Here is an 18390-nt window from a genome sequence, read left to right on the forward strand (position 1 = left end):
TTCCCTCGGGTGCCTACACCACCTGGGCCCTGGGTCTTAAGCACAAAACTGGGTGGCCGTTTGGGCAGACACCAAGAGAGCTGCAGGAGATTTTCATACCCCAGTGGCACCTGGAATGGCAGTGAGACAGAACCATTCACTCCCCTGGAAAGGGGGCTGAAGCCAGAAAGCCAACTGGTCTAGCTCAGTAGATCCCACCCCCATGGAGCCCAGCAAGCTAAGATCCAAGGGCTTGAAATTCTCACCAGCAGCAGAGCAGTCTGGGGTCGACCCGGGACACTCGAGCTTGGTAGGCAGAGGGACATCGCCATTACTGAGGTTTGAGTAGGTGGTTTTTCCTTCACAGTGTAAACAAAGCCACCAGGAAGTTCAAACTCTGTAGAGCCTACCGCAGCTTGACAAAGCTGCTGTAGGAAGACTGCCTCTCTAGATTCCTCCTCTCTAGGCAGGGCATCTCTGAAAGAAAGGCAGCAGCCACAGTCAGAGGCTTGGAGATAAAACTCCCATCTCCCTGGGAAAGAGCACCTGGGGGAAGGAGCAGTACAGGCGCAACTTCAGCGGCCTGAAATGTTCCTGCCTGCCTACTCTGAAGAGAACAGCAGATCTCCCAGCACAGCACTTGAGCTCTGCTAAGGGACAGACTGCCTTTTCAAGTGGGTCCCTGACCCCTGTGCCCCCTGTGCCTCCTGACTGAAAGACACCTCCCAGCAGGGGTCGACAGACACCTCATACAGGAGAGCTTGGCTGGCAGATGGTGCATACCACTCTAGGACAAACCTTACAGAGGAAGGAGCAGGCAGCAATCTGCTGTTCTGCAGACTTCGCCGTTGATACCCAAGCAAACAGAGCCTGGAGTGGACCTCCAGCAAACTCCAGCAGACCTGCAGGGGCCTGACTGATAGAAGGCAAACTAACAAACAGAAAGGAATAGTATCAACATCAACCAAAAGGATGTCCACACAGAAACCACATTTGAAGGTCACCAACATCAAAGACCAAAGGTAGATAAATCCATGAAGATGAGGAAAAACCAGTGTGAAAAGGCTGAAAATTCCTAAAACCAGAATGCCTCTTCTGCTCCAAAGGATTACAACTCCTTGTGAGCAAGAGAACAAAACTGGATGGACAATGAGTTTGATAAATTGACAGAAGTAGGCTTCAGAAGGTGGGTAATAACAAACTCCTTTGAGCTAAAGGAGCATGTTCTAACCCAATGCAAGGAAGCTAAGAATCTTGAAAAAAAGGTTAGAGGAATTGCTAACTAGAATAACCAGTTTAGAGAAGAAGATAAATGACCCGATGGAGCTGAAAAACACAGCATGAGAACTTCGTGAAGCATACACAAGTATCAATAGCCAAATCTATTAAGTGGAAAAAAGGATATCAGACATTGAAGATTAACTTAATGAAATTAAACGTGAAGACAAGATTAGAGAAAAAAAGAATGAAAAGGAGCAAACAATGCCTCCAAGAAATATAGGACTATGTGAAAAGACCAAACCTACATTTGATTGGTATACCTGAAAATGATGGGGAGAATGGAACCAAGTTGGAAAACACTCTTCAGGATATTATCCAGGAGAACTTCCCCAACCTAGTAAGACAGGCCAACATTCAAATTCAGGATATACAGATAACACCACAAAGATACTCCTTAAGAAGAGCAACCCCAAGATACATAATCATCAGATTCACCAAGGTTGAAATGAAGGAAAAAATGTTAAGGGCAGCCAGAGAGAAAGGTTGGGTTACTAACAAAGGGAAGCCCATCAGACTAATAGTAGATCTCTCTGCCAAAACCCTAAAAGCCAGAAGAGAGTGAGGGCTAATAGTCAACATTCTTAAAGAAACGAATTTTCAACCCAGATTTTCATATCCAGCCAAACTAAGCTTCATAAGTGAAGGAGAAATAAAATTCTTTACTGAAAAGCAAATGCTGAGGAATTTTGTTACCACGAGGCCTGCCTTACAAGAGCTCCTGAAGAAAGCACTAAATATGGAAAGGAAAAACCAGTACCAGCCATTGCAAAAACATACCAAGTTGTAGAAACTGCATCAACTAATGGGCAAAACAGCCAGCTAGCATAATAATGACAGGATCAAATTCACACATAACAATATTAACCTTAAATGTAAATGGACTAAATGCCCCAGTTAAAAGACATAGACTGGCAAATTTGATAAAGGGTCATGACCCATCAGTGTGCTGTGTTCAGGAGACCCATCTCATGTGCAAAGACACACATAGGCTCAAAATAAAGAGATGGAGGAATATTTACCAACCAAATGGAAAGCAGAAAAAAGCAGGGGTTGCAATCCTAGTCTCTAATAAAACAGACTTTAAACCAACAAAGATCAAAAGAGACAAGGGCATTACATAATGATAAAGTGATCAATGCAACAAGAAGAGCTAACTATCCTAAATATATATGCACTCAATACAGGAGGACCCAGATTCATAAAGCAAGTTCTCAGAGACCTACAAAGAGACTTAGACTCCCACACAATAATAGTGGAAGATTTTAATATCCCACTGTTAATATTAGACAGATCAATGAGACAGAAAATTAACAAGGATATTCAGGACTTGAACTCAGTTCTGGAACAAGCAGACCTAACAGACATCTACAGAACTCTCTACCCCAAGTCAACATAATATATATTCTTCTCAGGAACACATCACACTTATTCTACAGTTGATCACATACTTCGAAACAGAACACTCAGCAAATGCAAAAGAATGTAAATAATAACAAACAGCCTCTCAGACCACAGTGCAATCAAATTAGAACTCAGGATTAAAAAACTCACTCAAACCACAAAACTACATGGAAACTGAACAATCTGTTCCTGATTGACTACTGGATAAACAATGAAATTAAGGCAGAAATAAATAAGTTCTTTGAAACCCATGAGAACAAAGACACAACATAGTAGAATCTCTGGGACACAGCTAAAGCAGTGTTTAGAGGGAAATTTATAACACTAAATGCCCACAGGAGAAAGCAAGAAAGATCTAAAATTGACACCCTAACATCACAAGTGAAAGAACTACAGAAGCAAGAGCAAACACATTCAAAAGCTATCAGAAGACAAGAAATAACTAAGATAAAAGCAGAACTGAAGGAGATAGAGACACGAAAAACCCTTCAAAATATCAATGAATCCAGGAGCTGGTTTTTTGAAAAGATTAACAAAACAGATAAACCATTACCCAGACTAATGAGGAAAAGAGACAGGAATCAAATAGATGCAATAAAAATGATAAAGGAGATATCACCACTGATCCCACAGAAATACAAACTACCATCAGAGAATACTATAGACACCTCTACACAAATAAACTAGAATATCTAGAATAAATGGATAAATTTCTGGACACATACACCCTCCTAACACTAAACCAGGAAGAAGTCAAATCCCTGAATAGACCAATAACAAGTTCTGAAATTCAGGCAGTAATTAATAGCCTACCAACCACAAAAAGCTCAGGACAAGATGGATTCACAGCCGAATTCTCCCAGAGTTACAAAGAGGAGCTGGTACTATTCCTTCTGAAACTATTCCAAACAGAAAAAGAGGGACTCCTCCCTAACTCATTTTATGAGGCCAGCATCATCCTGATGCCAAAACCTGGCAGAGACACAAACAAAAAAGGAAAATTTCAGGCCAATAATCCTGATGAACATTGATGTGAACATCCTCAATAAAATACTGGCAAACTGAATCCAGCAGCACTTCAAAAACCTTATCCACCACGATAAAGTTGGCTTCATCCCTGGGATGCAAGGCTGGTTCAACATACACAAATTAATAAACATAATCCATCACATAAACAGAACCAATGACAAAAACCATTATCTCCATAGATGCAGAAAAGGCCTTCGATAGAATTAAACACCACTTCATGCTAAAAACTCTCAATAAATTAGGTATCAATGGAACACATCTCAAAATAATAAGAGCTACTTATGACAAACCCATGCCAATATCATACTGAATGGGTAAAAGCTGGAAGCATTCCCTTTGAAAACCAGCACAAGATAAGGATGTCCTCTCTCTCCACACCTATTCAACATAGTATTGGAAGTTCTGGCCTGGGCAATCAGGCAAGAGGAAGAAATAAAGGGTATTCAAATAGGAAGTCAAATTGTCTCTGTTTGCAGATGACATGATTGTATATTTAGAAAACCCCATCATCTCAGCCCAAAATTTCCTTAAGCTGATAAACATCTTCAGCAAAATCAGAATACAAAATCTACTTGCAAAAATCACAAGCATTCCTACACACTAATAATAGACAAACAGAGAGCCAGATCATGAATGAACTCCCATTCACAATTGCTTCAAAGAGAATAAAATACCTAGGAATCCAACTTACAAGTGATGTGAAGGACCTCTTCAAGAAGAGCTACAAACCACTGCTCAAGGAAATAAGAGAGGACACAGATAAATGGAAAAAACATTCCATGCTCATGAATAGGAAGAATCAATATCATGAAAATGGTCATACTGCCCAAAGTAATTTATAGATTCAATGCTATCCCCATTAAGCTACCATTGACTTTCTTCACAGAATTAGAAAAAAAAATACTTTAAATTTCATATGGAACCACAAAAGAACCCATATAGCCAAGACAATCCTAAGCAAAAAGAACAAAGCTGGAGGCATCATGCTACCTGACTTCAAACTATACTACAAGGCTACAGTAACCAAAACAGCATGGTAAAGGTACGAAAACAGATATATAGACCAATGGAACAGAACAGAGGCCTTAAATAATGCCACACATCTACAACCATCTGATCTTTGACAAACTTGACAAAAACCAGCAATAGGTAAAGAAATCCCTATTTAATAAATGGTGTTGGGAAAATTGGCTAGCCATATGCAGAAAACTGAAACAGGACTCCTTCCTTACACCTTATACAAAAATTAACTCAAGATGGATTAAAGACTTAAAGATAATACCTAAAACCATAAAAACCCTAGAAGAAAACCTAGGGAATACCATTCAGGATACAGGCATGGGCAAAGAGTTCATGGCTAAAACACTAAAAGCAACGGCAACAAAAGCCAAAATTGACAAGTGGGATCTAATTAAACTAAAGAGCTTCTGCACAGCAAAAGAAACTCATCAGAGTGAACAGGCACCTACAGAATGGGAGAAAATTTTTGCAATCTATCCATCTGACAAAGAGCTAATATCTAGAATCTACAATAACTTAAACAAATTTACAAGAAAACAACAAGCCTATCGAAAAGTGGGGGAAGGATATGAACAGACACTTCTCAAAAGATGACATTTATGTGGCCAACAAACATGAAAAAAGCTCAACATCACTAGTCATTAGAGAAATACAAATCAAAACCACAATGAGATACCATCTTGTGCCAGTTGGAATGGTGATCATTAAAAAGTCAGGAAACAACCCATGCTGGAAAGAATGTGGTGAAATAGGAATGTTTTTATACTATTGGTGGGAGTGTAAATTAGTTCAACCATTGTGGAAGACGGTGTGGTGATTCCTCAAGGATCTAGAACCAGAAATACCATTTGACCCAGCAATCCCATTACTGAGTATATACTCAAAGGATTACAAATCATTCTACTATAAAGACACATGCACATGTATGTTTATTGCAGCACTGTTCACAGTAGCAAAGACTTGGAACCAACCCAAATGCCCATCAATGATAGGCTGTATAAATAAAATGTGGCACATACACACCATTGAATACTATGCAGCCATAAACAAGCATAAGTGGAAGTTGAACAATGAAAACACATGGACACAGGGAGGGGAATATCAAACACTGGGGCATGTCAGCGGGTGGGGGCTAAGGAGAGATAGCATTAGGAGAAATACGTAATGTAGATGACCAGTTGATGGGTGCAGCAAACCACCATGGCACGTGTATACCTATGTAACAAACCTGCACATTCTGCAAATGCATCCCATAACTCTAAGTATAATTTTTAAAAAGCCACAGCGATCACACAAATAATAAAAAACAAAGGATTCAAAGCATATAACTGTGGGAAATCATCAAATTTCAAAGGAAGATAGTCAGAGAAGTGTTAAAAATAAAAGATCTACAAAACAAACATAAAACGAATTACAAAATGGAAGTCTGTACCTATAAATAACCTTGAATGTAAATGGGTTAAATTCTCCAATTAAAATACATAGAGTGGCTGAATGTATTTTTAAAATCAACCACATACCATCTATAAGCAACTCACATTACTAGTAAGGACACACAAAGTCTGAAAGTGAGGGATGAAAAAGGATATTCCATGCAAATAAAAACAACAACAACAATAAAAAGCAGTGGTAGCTATACTTATATGAGACAAAATAGACTTTAAGTATATAACTATAAAAGAGAAAAAGGTCATTATGTAATAATAAAGGGACCAATTTACCAAGAACATATAACAATGTAAATATATATGCACAAAACATTGAAGCAGTTAGTAAATATTTTGAGGAGAGATAAACTACAACACAATAGAAGTAGGGAACCTCAAATCCCACTTTCAGCAATGAACATATAATCCAGACACACAATCAATAAGAAAACATTGGACTTAAACTACGTGTTAGAGCAAATGGACTTAATAGCCGTATACAGAATATTCTATCCAACAGCAGTAGAGCACACATTCTCCTCAAGTGCATAAGGACCATTCTCCAGAATATATCATATCTTAGGCCACATAAAAAGTTTTAAATTTAAGAGGATTCAAATCATATTAAGTATCTTTTCAGACCACAATGGTACAAACTAGAAATAGAAATCTTGGAAAATAGGCAAATATGTGGAAATTAAACAACATACTTTCAAACAACCAATGGGTCACAGAAAAAAACAAAAATGAAATACAAAATATTTTGAGACAAGCAAGAATGGAAACACAACACACAAAACTTATGGGGTGCATTAAAGGCAGAAATGAGAGGGAAATTTATAGCAATAGACATCTATATCAAAGAAGAAGAAGGATCTCCAATAAACAGCCTAATGTTACACCTCAAGGAACTAGAAAAAGAAAAAAGAATTAAGTCCAAAGAACAGATCAATAATAAGTAAGAAGACTGAATTAGTAATAAACATTCTCCCATCAAAGAAAAGCCCAGGACCCAGTGACTTCACTGATGAATTCTACCAAACATTTAAAGAAAAACTACCAACATTTCTCAAACTCTTCCAAAAAATGACAGAAGACATACTTCCAAACTTATTTTACAAGGTCAACATTACCCTGATACCAATATCAGACAAGGACACTGAAAAACAAAAAGAAAATCACAGGCCAATATTCCTGATGAAAATAGATGCAAAAATTCCACCCCCCATCAAATACTAGTAAACCAAATAAAATAGCACATTAAAAGAATTGTCCACTGACCAAGTATGACTTAACCCTGGGATGCAAGGATGGTTCAATATATACAAATGTGATATAACATATAAACAAAGTGAAGGATAAAAATCATATGATAATCTGAATTGATACAGAGAAAATATTTGACAAATTCAATACCCTTTCATGATTAAGATCTCTGAACATATTAGGCATACAGGGAATGTACTTCAATGCAATAAAAGCCATATATGACAACCTATAGCTAACAATGTCATGGGATCCTCTGGGTGTTGCTTTTCCTCTGGAAACCTTTGCCCAAGTTTTTCTCAGGCCCATTGGGCTTGTTCTGCCCCCTTGGCCTTGTGGAGTGTGCTCGGCTTGTGCTACCATCCAGATCCTGCACCTGCCAAGGGCAAGCCAGGCACACAGCAGTGAGGAGTGCATGAGTGAGTGAATGCAAAATGTAGCCACTGTGCACAGCCAGGCATGCTGGCTGCTGTGGTGGAGCAGGCAGCTCTAGGCACCAGCACAGGTGCCAGCTCCATGTAAGTCTCTGTGTGGCTACACCAGATGCACTGCAAGCGGCTTCCACTGTAGGCCCCTGTGTCTGGACGAGGGGAATGTAGTGGTGCCTGGAAGCTTGGAAATGCCAGAAACCATACAGTCCCAAAGAGGGTATCACAGTCCTGGTTTGGGAAGCCCCTAGGTCTGGGTTCCCTGAAGAGCTGCAGTTCTTCTCTCCTTCTCATTGTCTGCAACGTGGCAAATAGGGTGGTGTGTATCAGCCCTGTTTGTGTTACAGCTTTTTCAGTCCCGCCATTCAATGGTTCCCACGTTCTTGTCCCATATCCAGGAAGAATGAGGTACACAGACAACTGGAGGGCAAGTGAGGTGGTGAGGAGATTTATTGAGCAACAGAACAATTCTCAGGAGACCTGAAGTGGGTACCTCCTTTTTGCAGGCAGGTCATCCTGACAAGTGGGTAGCTCCTTCCTGCTTCTCACTTCATAGTCCTGATGTCTGGCTGAGTCTAGGGGTTTTTATGGGCTCAGAAGGAAGGGAGTGCATGCTGATTGGTTCACGGACGGCCATGGGTGGCTAGGAAAAAGCACCATAAATTCTGACTCCAGGCAGTGGAGTCCACCCAGAACTGGCAGCCCAGCCCCAAGGCTTCTGGTCATCCCTGGCTTGAAGGTAGTCAGGGACCTGCCCCTTTTCACCCAGGAAACCGTTTCCCTTGCACCATCAACATGCCATCCATGGCACCCAGGCTGTTCATACTGAGTGGCACCTGCAGACCTGTGCAGAGCTGCCCTCAGCCCCCGTCCTCCCTCTTGTGCTCATTGGTGCTCAAAGTCCGGAGGGAGCTGAGGAGGCAGGAGCTGTCATGTCAGCACTGCCTCTAGCACATGCACACCTGGCTGGGTCACAACAGTGCCTGGACTCAGCTACAACTTTACTCTGCACTGGAGTGGGCACCAGGAGCAGGGAGAGGGTAGGAAGCAGGGACAGGCACTTCTGAGCCTGCGGGGCAGAAAGGGTTTCCAGGGCTCCATGAGCACAGACATGCCTAGGTATGGAGCCACGGCTGGGTGACTGCAGCTGTGCCCCAGAGGGCAGGACGCCTGCCCCATGGACTCGGTAGAGGGTGGGGCTCCCACCTGTTCCCAGCCCCACCTGGCTCCATGGAGCACATAGCCCCAGCCACACCTCCCCTGCTGCAGCCAGCTTCTTCACAGCAACTGCTCCACACAGGCTGCCACTGTTACCAACATCATACTTAAGCATGAAAGGTGGAACACTTTTCCTGTTAGATCAGGGACAATACAAGAATGCTCATTCTTACAACTTCTTTTTTTTTTTTTTTGATGGCATCTTGCTCTGTTGCCAGGCTGGAGTGCAGTGGCACTATCTCGGCTCACTGCAACCTCCATCTCCTGGGTTCAAGTGATTCTCCTGCCTCAGCCTCCTGAGTAGCCAGAACTACAGGCATGCACCACCACACCCAGCTAATTTTTTTGTATTTTTAGTAGAGACAGGGTTTCACCATGTTGGCCAGGATGGTCTTGATCTCTTGACCTTGTGATCTGCTTGCCTCGTCCTCCCAAAGTGCTGGGATTACAGGCCACTGCCCCTGGCACTTCTTTCTAACACAGTACTGGATGTCCTAACCAGCACAGTTGGGCAAAAGAAAGAAAGAAAAGGTATCCACATTGGAAAGAAAAAAGTAAAATTGTCTCTATTTAGTAATGACAAGATCTTATATATAGAAAATCCTAAAGATTTAGTCAAAAAAATATTGGAACAGGTAAGCAAGTCTAGTAATGTTGAAGGATACAAAATCAACATACAAAGATCAGTATCATTTCTATACACTAATGAAAAACTGTCTGAAAAAGATTAAGAAAACAATTTCAATAGCAACAAAAAAGTACTTAGATCTAAAATTTAACAGAGATGAAAGACCTGGTTAAAATTATGGAAAGTTATAAAACACTGATTAAAGAAATTGAAGAAAACACAAGCAAATAGAAAACTATCCTGTGTTCATAATTAGAAGAATTAATATTGTTTAGATGTCCTTGACTAGCAGAGCTGCCGTGTGCTGTAGTGTGCTCTGCAGGAATTGTGGACCAGCACGGTTGAAGCTTGCCATCAGCCACTCCATCCCCTCAACCAGTGACCCTGACCACTTGATTGGTGGAGCTGCTGCATGCCACATGTGACTCTAGTGATCTAAGGACTTGTGGAGTCACATGTGACCAGACCACTGGTGAGCCGAAACTTTCAACTGGCACAGGTGCTGTACACCACACATGTTCCCCAGGAATTGGGAATTAGCCTGCCCAGCATTTGCTGCCACCAGAAATACCACCCCCTGGAACAGTGGAGGCACCACACATTGCCTGCATCCCCCAGGGTTCCAAGGACTGGTGCACTCAGCACCTGCTGCCATGACTTCATACCCTTGATTGGCAGAGTGACTACATGCTGCATGCAGTCCCCCAGGAGTCTCAGGAACAGCCCTTTTGGTGTCCACCACTGATGGTGGCCATATCTCATTTACTTGCAGAGCTTCTGCATGCTATGTGCATCACCCAGGACTCCAGGTACTGGCCCACTCAGCACCTGGCACCACTAGTAACCTTGCCTCCTCGACTGGTACACCCCTGGGACCAAGTGACCAGTGGAGCTGTCAAGTTTGGTGTGCACCTTCCTTTCCTAAAAACCAGCCTACCTGGTGGCCCCAGCCCCCAGCAAAGCTGTGGCATTGCCTCCAAAAATACACACAGCCTACAACACTGACACACTTGAAGGTACTACCAATGTTGATTACAGCTGAAGCAGTTACATGGAAATTATTAATATAATACAGTGCCCACGTATCCAGCCAACACCATAGGACTCATCTACAGGAAAATATCTTTGCCTATAAAAATTTCAAGAAAAAAATTAAGCCCCAAATTGAAAATGTTTGAAATAACAAAAATTAGAGTAGAAATAGAGAGTAGAAAAACAAAAGAAAACATCAACAAAACTAACAGTTGGTTTATATATAATGTTATTCCACAAAATTGGAAGAGGTTACTGTTCTACCAAATTTGCAGATATCAATGTAGGAACACAAGAAACATGAAAATCCAAGGAAATATGACACCTCCAAAGGAACACAATAATTCTTCAGTAACAGACTCCAAGGAAAATAAAATCTATGAATGCCTGAAAAGGAGTTCAAAATAATGATCTTAAGAACACTTAGTGAGATACAAGAGACTAGAAATGAAGAATTTAAGAAAATCAGGGAAACAATTTGTGATCTAAATGAAATATTTTTAAAAGCCCCTTTCCCCATTTTTAAAAAAGAAATATTCAATAGAGAGACAGATACTACAAAATAGAGCTAAACAGGAATCTTGGAGCTAAGGAATTCAATGAATGAAATAAAAACATGGCCATTTGATGGATTACGCTAGTGATAAAATTTGATTCCCTTCAAATTTATACAGGAGATCAATCAGAAGAAAGAATTTCTGAACTTGAAGACAGGTATTTTGAAATAACCCAGTCAGATGAAAAAAAGAAAGAGAAAGAAAAAGAATGAAGAAAGTATACAGGACTTATGAAATACCATTAAGTGAAAAAAATTTCACATTATGTGAGTTTCAGAAGAAGAGATGACAGATGGTGTAAATAACCTATTTAATAAAATAATTGCTGAAAACTTCCCAAGTCCTGGAAGAGACGTGGACATCCAGTTCCAGGAAGCTTAAAAGTTTCCAAATATATTCAACACAAAAAGGTCCTCTACACGGCACATTATAGTCAAATTGTCAAAAGTTAAGGACATACAAAGAATTCTAAAATGAGCAAGATAAAAGTGTCATGCTACACACAAGAAAATTCCCATCAGACTAACAGCAGATTTCCCTTCCTCCCTCCCTTCCTCCTTCTCTCTCTCTCTCTCTCTCTCTTTCTTTCTCTTCTTTTTGATGGAGTCTTGCTCTGTCGCCAGGCTGGAGTGCACTGGCACAATCTCGGCTCACTGCAGCCTCTGACTCCCTAATTCAAGTGATTATCCTGCCTTAGCCTCCCAAGTAGCTCGGATTACAGGCACGCACCACCACACCCAGCTAATTTTTGTATTTTTAGTAGAGACAGGGTTTCACCATGTTGGCCAGGATGGTAACAGCAGATTTCTTAACAGAAATCTTACAGGCCAAGAAAAAAAGGGATACTATGTTCAAAGTGCTGGAAGGAAAAAAAAGCCAACTAATACATGATGTCCAGCAAAGCTATTCTTCAGAAATAAAGAAGAAAAATATATTTTTAGATAAGCAAAACTGGGGGAATTTATCACCAGTAGATCAGTCTTACAAGAAATGCTCAAGGGAGTCCTACATCTGGAAGGGAACGGATGATAACTACCATATGAAAACACCTGAAAGTAGAAAACTCACTGGAAGAACAGATATGAAAATGAGAAAAAGAAAGGAATCAAATTTTATCACTACAGTAATCCATCAAATGGCAAAGGTAAATGATAAGAGAGGAAGAATCAAACTGGGATATACAAAATAATGAACAAAAGGTTAACAAAATGACAGGAGTAAGTCCTCACTCATCAACAATACCCTTGAATGTAAATAGTTTAAATTCCCTAATTAAAATATATAGATTGGCTGAATGAATGAATGAATGAATGAATGAAAAAAGATCCCATTATATGCCACCCAGAAGAAACTCACTTCACTTGTAAAGACACACATAGACTGAAATTGAGAGATGATGAATGGTATTCCACACAAAAGAAAAAAAAAACAAGCAAGAATAGCTATACTTGTATCAGTATAGCTGACATAAGTATCAGTATATAAAATAGATTTTAAGTCAAAAACTGTAAAAAGGGACAAAGAAGATTATTATTTAATGATAAAGGGGTCAATTCAGCAAGAGGATATAGCAATTGTAAATATATATGAACCCAACACAGGAGCACCAAGATTCATACAGCAAATATTACTAGATCTAAAGGGAAAGGTAGATCCCAATACATTAATGAATGTAACGTCTAGCTGAACTGTCTAGCTGTTGAAGCTGGGGACTTCAACAGTCCACACTCACCATTGGACAGATCATCTAGACAGAAAATCAACAAAGTAATATTGGATTTATTGTACACTATACACCAAATGAACCTAGCAGATATCTACATAACATTTTATCCGCAAGCTGCAGGATACACATTCTTCTCATCAGCGCAGGGAACGTTCTCCAGGATACATTTTTTGTTAGGCCACAAAACAACCTCAAAAAAAAGTTTTTTAAATAAAAACTGTATCAAGTATATTTTCAGGGCACAGTAGAATAAAACAAGAAATCAATAACAAGAATACTGGAAATTGTACAAACACATGGAAATTAAACAATATTCTTCTGAACAACCATTGGCTCAATGCAGAATTTAACAGAAAGTTAAAAAAAACTCCTTAAAACAAATGAAAATATAAATACAATATACAAGCTGGGCACAGTGACTCACGCCTGTAATCCCAGCACTTTGGGAGGCTGAGGCAGGCAGATCACGAGGTCAAGGGGTCAAGACCAGCCTGGCCAACATGGTGAAGCACCGTCTCTACTAAAAACATAAAACATTAGCTGGGTGTGGCGGCGCTAATCCCAGCTACTCGGGAGGCTGAGGCAGGAGAATCTCTTGAACCAGGGAGGCAGAGGTTGCAGTGAGCGGAGATCATGCTGCTGCACTTCAGCCTGGGCGACAGAGCAAGACTTCATCTCAGAGGGGAAAAAAAAAAAAGAAACACAACATACCAAAACATATGGGATATAGTAAAAGCAGTACTAGGAGGTAAGTTTATAGCAATAAATGCATACATCATAAAAAGTATAAATATTTCAAGTAAAAAAAAAACGCTAACAATTAGCCTCAAGAAATTAGAAGGGCAAGAAGAAACGAAGCCCAAATTCTGTAGAAGGAAATAAATATCAGAGGAGAAATAAACGAAATAAAGACCAAAATTATAATACAAAAGACCAACAAAATAAGAGTTTGTGTTTTGAAAAGATAAAATTGACAAACCCTTAGCTAGACTATGAAGAAAAAGAGAGAAGACCCAAATAAAGAAAATTAGAAACCAAAAGGAGGCATTACAACTGATACCAGAGAAATACAAAGGATCACTGGAGACTATTAAGAAATATATGTCCCGGGGCACAGCTGCTTATGCCTGTAATCTCAGCGCTTTGGGAGGCCAAGGCAGCAAATCACTTGAGGTCAGGAGTTCGAGACCAGCCTGGCCAACATGGTGAAACCCTGTTTCTACTAAAAAAGAAAAACCCACAAAAATTAGCCAAAGAAAGAGAAAGAGAAGGAAGGAAGGAAGGAAGGAAGGAAGGAAGGAAGGAAGGAAGGAGAGAAAGAGAAAACTAGTATATGCCAACAAATTGGAAAACGTAGAAGTAGATAACCTCATAAACACATGGAACATACCAAAATAGAGTCAGGAAAAAACAGAAAACCTAATCAGACCAATAATGAGTAACAAGAGTGAATCAGTGGTAGAAAGTATCCCAGCAAACAAAAGCTCAAAACAAGATATCTGACTTCACTGCTGGATTCTATTAAACTTTTAAAGATCTAACACCTTCTCTTCTTAAAGTATTACAAAAAGTTGAAGGGGTGGGAATTCTTGCAAACTCATTCCATAAGGACGGTATTGCCCTGATGGCAAAATCAGAAAAGAATACAACACAAAGGAGAATGCTGCAGGCCAATATCCGTTATGAACATAGATGCAAAAATTCTCAACAAAATACTAGCAATCCAAATTCAATAGCACATCAAAAAGAATATACACCATGATTAAGTGGGATTGATTCCTGGGATGCAAGGATGGTTCAACATATGGAAATCAATAAATGTGATATATCATATCAACAGAATGAAGACCAAAAAGCATATGATCATCTCAATAGACATCAAAAAATATCTGATGAAATTCCTGCATGATATAAACTCTCAACAGGTTAGATGTAGAAGAAATGTACCTCAACACAATCACGGTCACATATGACAAACTCACAGCTAACATCATACAGAATGGGGAAAAGTTGAAAGCTTTTCAATAAGAACTGGAACAAGACAAGGATGCCCACTTTTACTACTCTTATTCAACCAAGTACTGGAAGTCCTAGCCAGAGCAATTAGGCAAGAGAAAAAAAATAAAGAGAATCTAAATTGGAAAGGAGAAAGTCAAATTGTCCCTGTTCACAAACAACATGATCTTTTTATATATATATATATTAAAAAAACCTACAGATTCCACCAAAAAAACCTTTTAGAATTGATAAACAAATTCAGTAATGTTGCAGGATACAAAATCAACATATAAATTTAGTAGTGTTTCTACGTACCAATAACAAACTAGTTGAAAAAGAATCAAGAAAGCAGTATCATTTACAATAGCTACAACAAAATAAAATACCAAGGAATAAGTTTAACCAAGGAGGTGAAGATCTATACAATAAAAACTAGAAAACATTGATGAAAGCAACTGAAGGGAACACAAACAAATGAAAAGATACCCCATATTCCTGATCTAAAAGAATTAAGATGGGTAAAATGACGATACTACCCCAAGTGATGTACAGAGTCAATGCAATCCTTATCAAAATGCCAACGACATTCTTTAAAGAAATAAAAACCAAAATCCTAAAATTCATATGGAGCCACAAAAGACTCCAAAGAGCCAAAGCATTACTGAATAATTAACAAAGCTGGAGGTATCACATTATGGAGCTTCAAAATACACTACAAAAGCATAGTAGCCAAGACAGCATGGTACTAGCATAAAAGCAGACACACAGAAGAATGAGACAGAATACAAAACCCAGATATAAATCCACATATTTATAGTCAGCTCACATCTGAGAAAGGTGCCAAGAATATATATTAGAGAAAAGACAGTCTCTTCAAAAAGTAGTGCTGCATTTGCTAGTATCCATATGCAGAAGAAAGAACTAACCCCATCTCCCACCATATATAAACTCTTGATGAATTAAAGGCTAAAATATAAAACCTGAAACTATAAAGCTACTAGAAGAAAACAGGAAAAATGCTTCAGACATTGAACTGGGCAATAATTTTTTTAAACATATGATTTCAAAACCACAGACAACAAAAGCAGAAACAGACACGTGATTATATCAAACTGAAAAGCTTTTGCACAGCAAAGGAAATAACAGAGTGAAGAGGTAACTTACAGAATGGGAGAAAATATTTGCAAACCATACATCTGACTAGATATTCATATAAGGAACTCAAACAGCTTAAGAGTGAAAAACCCAAATAATCCAATCACAAAAGGGAAGGTAGACTTTTTTTTTTTTTTTTGAGACAGAGTCTCGCTCTGTCACCCAGGCTGGAGTGCAATGGCACAATCTCGGCTCACTGCAACGTCGGCCTCCCGGGTTCAAGTGATTCTCCTGCCTCAGCCTCCCGAGTAACTGATTACAGGCACCCGCCACCATGCCCAGCTAATTTTTATATTTTTAGTAGAGATGGGGTTTCACCAGGTTGGCCAGGCTGGTCTCTAACTCCTGACCTCAGGTGATCCATCCAGCCTCCCAAAGTGCTGGGATTACAGGCATGAGCCACCGTGCCTGGCCAGGATGATAGACCTTATAGACATTTCTCAAAAGAAAACATACAAATGAACAACAGACATACAAAAACTGTTCAATATCACTAGTCATCAGGGAAATGCAAATAAAAACTATAATTAGATAAAAGATTACTCAAGTTAAAATTGCTATTATCAAAAAGACAAAAGATAACAATTGTTGATGTGGAGAAAAGGAACATTTGCACACCACTGGTGGGATTTTAAATTAGTATATTCATTATGAAAAACAGTATGGAGATTTCTCAAAAAATTAAAAATGAAACTACCATAGATCCAGCAAAGTACTGAGTATATCCAAAAGGAAGAAAATCAACATATTGAAGAGATCTGCACTCCTATGTTTATTTCAGTACTCTTCACAATAGCTAAGATATGGAATCAACCTAAGTGTTTATTAACAAATTAATGAAAAGGAAATATGACGTATATACAAAATAGATTATTCAGTAATAAAAAGAGTGAAATCCTATTATTTGCAACAACATGGATGAACTTAGAAGGCACTATGTTTAGTACATTAAACCATACATGATCTCACCCATATGTAGAATCCAATAAATGTATCTCATAGAGGTAGAGAACCTAGAAGACATTATGTTAAGTAAATTAATCCAGACACAGAAATACAAATACCACATGATCTCACCCATATATGGAATCCAAAAAGTTTATCTGATAGAAGTAGAGAAGTAGGGGTTGCCAGAGACTGCTGGAGCTGGGGATAGGGTAGAGGGAGGAATGGAGAAATGGTGTCCTATTGCATAGCAGAGTGACTATAGTTAACAAGAATGTATAGTATATTTCAGAATAGCTAGAAGAGAGGATTTTGAATGTTCTCACCACAAAGACACAACAAGTGTTTGAGGTGATGGAAATGATCTTCACACAATGTATACATGTATCACAACATCACATTGTACCACATAAATACGTACAGTTATTATGTGGAAATTAAAATTCTTTTAAAAAGCTGATCTCATAGAAGTAGAAAGTGGAACAGTGGTTACTAGAGGCTGGTAAGGGTAGAGGGATTGCGGGGGATGAGGAGAGGTTGATCAGGTACAAAATTACATTTAAATGGCAGCAATAAGTTCCAGTCTTCCACTGCACAGTAGGGTAACTATAATTACCAATTACATATTACATATCTCAGAATAGCTAGAAAGGAGGATTTTGAATGTTCTCACCTTAAAGAAATGATGAATGTTTTAGGTGATACCTTAATTTGATCATGACATATTGTATACATATATCAAAACACCATTTTTTACTGTAAATATGAACAATTATTACATCAATACAAAGTAAAATAAAACTTAAAAAATTGAACACAAATAAAGGAAATATATTCTATGTTCAGGAATTGGAACAATTAGCACTGTTAAAATGTTCATACTACCCAAAGCTATCTACAGATTCAATACAATCTCTCTCAAGATTCTAATGTCACTTTTCACAGATAAAGAAAAAAGCAATCCTTAAATTCATATGGAACCACAAAATAACTCAAATAGCCAAAGCAATCTTGAGCAAAAGTAACAAAGTTGGAGCCCCTATACTCTGATTTCAAAATATAAAGTGATTATAATTAAAACATCCTGGGGCTGGCACAAAAGCAGACACATGACTCAGTGGAACAGGATGGAAAGTTTAGAAATACACCCATGTGTTTATGAACAATTGATTTTTTAAAAAGGTGCCAAGAACACAGGATGAAGAAAGGACAGTCTCTTCAACAAATGATATTGAAACAAGTGGATATCCACATGCACACGTATGAAACTGAACCCTTATCTCACACCGTGTACAAAAAT

General features: G+C 38.9%; 1 protein-coding gene across 1 annotated transcript in view; it reads left to right on the forward strand.

The window, feature by feature from the left end:
* The window catches only part of BTNL8 (butyrophilin like 8), a 47166-nt gene that overhangs the window by 23164 nt on the left and 5612 nt on the right, over positions 1–18390 (forward strand).

Source organism: Papio anubis, chromosome 5 (assembly GCF_008728515.1).
Source record: "Papio anubis isolate 15944 chromosome 5, Panubis1.0, whole genome shotgun sequence".
Classification (NCBI taxonomy): domain Eukaryota; kingdom Metazoa; phylum Chordata; class Mammalia; order Primates; family Cercopithecidae; genus Papio; species Papio anubis.